General features: G+C 36.5%; 1 long non-coding RNA gene across 1 annotated transcript; it reads right to left on the reverse strand.

The window, feature by feature from the left end:
* Nucleotides 1-1,897: 1,897 nt before the first annotated feature.
* Nucleotides 1,898-3,244, reverse strand: LOC129456765 (uncharacterized). The gene is made up of 3 exons (XR_008648925.1): nt 3,156-3,244; nt 2,544-2,627; nt 1,898-1,960 (listed from the first exon to the last, which is right to left on the reverse strand). It is a non-coding gene; the product is annotated as an uncharacterized LOC129456765 (long non-coding RNA).

Raw genomic sequence — 3,244 nt, forward strand, 5'->3', positions numbered from 1 at the left:
GATAGAAATCAAATAAAATAAAAAATTAAAAAAAATAAAAACGATAGAAATCATTAAAATGCTGTGTAAAACAACAAAATGGCAAAGGAAGTTACATAAACCTTATAGTGAGTGGGGATCCATCCACCCATTTCCAAACTCCTTCAGTCTCACGATCACTCAGTCCAATCCATTTGTCATCTTCAGATAATTTAACAAACTCCTGTCCAATGTCAAAACAAAATTACTGGTAATCTTTTTTTTTTCTTTTTTTTCCGTTTGGCCACTAGTATTTGCCATAAACTGTAGTTGTGTAGGACAAACCTGCTCCTCTTTGCTGTTAATGACAATGAGATCACCCCCGTATTCCTGACAGTAGCTCCTGCTCTCCTCCCAGGTACGGTTCATCTTGGAAGCATAATAGAAGCTTCCGCTGAAGTATGCCGCTTTCATGTTCTTGGCATCTAAATGTATCAAGAATAAACTATTAAAGTATATTTAAAAAAACACACACACAAAAAAACACATGTTGTGTAGGCTACTTACCAAAGTGATGCAGTTTGGCGAGGAGATTTCTATTCTCGGTTTGAAGGACTAAGGAAGACAACAGCATACATACACTTAAAGGTCCTACACGACGCCAAAGTGACTCACGTGAACTTGTCATGTTGGAATGTTGTTACCATCAGGAAAAACATTCTTGGAGTTGAGTTTTGTTTCATTCACACGTCCTGAGACGAGAAAGCTCAAAAGGCTCTGTTCCACTTTGCAATGTCATCTAGTGATACTTTTAAAGTTCACTAATTTGAGATATTTTAGACATTAACAACTGTGAATCACTATCACATTTATTGGCAGATTGAGAATAGACCTGCAGTAAATGATCATGATCTAACAGCATAAACATGAAGACATTTTGTGTAACTCGCCTCTTTCTTCAGGTTTTGTTGACTCATGTTAAGAACTGTCAAAACTGGCAACGTGCACATGTGAGAAATGATTATTAACTGTGTCAGGTCCATTTACAACACTTGAATTATGCCGTTTTCTGATATATCTTTTAGTGCTGTTTCTTCATCACAAACATAGCTGGAGTTGTGTTTTCATTCCCACATGTTTAAAACACAAATCCTGCATATTTAAGATGAGTTCTTCTCTCGAACTGAAAACACTTTGTTCCACCTTGTGATGTCATGTAAAACAGAAAGTGCTCCAGTGTGTTTTTAAACTCCATTCACTTTTACTTTGTTTTAATAGCATTGTTTACTAATCTGAGTCCTTTTTTTTTTTTTTTTTTTTTTTTTTTACAATTTTAGTGTGAATTATGTAAATCTGTAGCTTTGTGTTAAAAAAAAAAAAGTCAAAAACTGAGTGTTTGCTTTCTCCTGTGGCCCGTGCAGTTTCAAGTACTATGTGACATCACACAGGACTTTCCTGGTTAAAGCCAGGTGTTTCTGATCACAAACAAATGGCTGTAGGGGTGAAGTTTGAAGTGTGGGTATCCATTAGACCAATCACACTGATGTCCTTATAGACCCAGAGTTCTCCAGGTACTGCTCAGTTAAGCAGTGGGTGGAGTTTAGGTGTTTAGTCCCATTTTTAATTGAAAATATGGGAGTTGCAGCTCTTTTTGGAGGCTAAATGTCATTATTAGCGATAGTGGCAACACTGGCAGAGTGTTTCATACCAGCTCCAAATTCTACTCTGTCCTTGGGCAAGACATTACACATTTTTGTTACACTTTCTACTCACTGGAATTTAATGTCTGTAGTTAATTTTTCTCTTTTAGCAGATTTTGGTTGTTAGCCATTACGACTATGAAAAAAAAAGTATTAGGCCTCTGTCACATGTGTAAAGATTAGAACCAAGATCTATTGTAAATCTTACAATTTGCACAATGTCATTCAGTTGTACTCACGTGAATACATTTTGTGTAGCTCATCTCTTTCTTCAGACAGGTTTTGGTGACTCATGTTGAGGACTGTCAAAATTGCCAACATGTACTTCATTAAGTGTAAGAAATCAGCAATCATGATCTACACATTGTGCAAATTTGTATGTTCATATTATTTATTTATTTAGGCTTCAAATGTAACTGTAACTGCTGCTCATTTCTGTCTTCGGACAGGTTTGTTGTGGTTTCAACGACTAGGGCTGACACCATAAGGCAGATTTGTCAAATACATTTTCACCAAGGGCCACATCAGCAAAATGGCTGCCCTTAAAGGGCCAGATGTAAAATAAATCTAACTACTTTTTTAACAAACTTTTTTTAATTAACCGTTTCTGTATTTATTACTTCGTTACAAATATTGCATATGCATTTTCTTAGATGTAAAAATATGGCTGTGTCAGTGCGTAACTCCTGATAAAATGACATTTCAATACCATCATACCTTTTAATTTACCCTGTCAAGGGCCACATAAAATGATCTGGAGAGCCACATTTGGCCCGCGGGCCTCGAGTTTGACACATGTGCCATGAGGCTTTCATTATCGTCAATGACCGAAATTAATTGGAATATTTATGTAAATCTTTGTTCTAACATTTAAAGAGTACTCACATAGACGTAGACCGACATTGAGAGACGCTTGTAGCATGCACAGGACTCCGAAGCTGACTATGACCAGTGTGATCGCTCTTCCTCCTGTGAATTAAATTAAATTCCATAAACATGGCCTCACTCTCCCCCCAGATATAATGTAAACATGTTCAAATATAGTTTTTACTCCTAACAACTGTAATACTGGTTTATTTTTAATTACAATAAAACAATGAACATGATGGCCAAGTCACATTTATGTTATAATTTCGTGTCTTGCTTCTCAAGACAATTATTATTATTAATTAATTAAAAAGCAAAATGTGCCTCACATGAGTCTCATTTGGGTTGCAAGTTTCAATGCTGAAATTCAGTTAATTTAAGTTTAATGTTCACTCCCTAAACCCCAGCACCATCAGCTCATCATTAGTGAGTGCTAGTGCAGCCTCTAAGCTTTCACATGAGCCATGGTCATGTACTTAAAATGAGAAAAACTTGTATGTGTCCTCTATCTGCAGGTTAAGGCACTGGTCATCCAGGTTCAGCTGTGACTGTAGCACCATTTTTCTTAAAACCTCAAGAGTAGAGGCTACATACACTTTAATAAAAATCCAAATCTGATTTGACTCTGACCTGTGTCTGCAGCGTTGGTTCTCATGGTTCCTCTGGATCTGGTTCTAAATGATGTTTCATCCTTTTGGACACACTCAAGTGTGTCTTCA

Source organism: Periophthalmus magnuspinnatus, chromosome 13 (assembly GCF_009829125.3).
Source record: "Periophthalmus magnuspinnatus isolate fPerMag1 chromosome 13, fPerMag1.2.pri, whole genome shotgun sequence".
In the NCBI taxonomy this organism is placed as follows: Eukaryota; Metazoa; Chordata; class Actinopteri; order Gobiiformes; family Gobiidae; genus Periophthalmus; species Periophthalmus magnuspinnatus.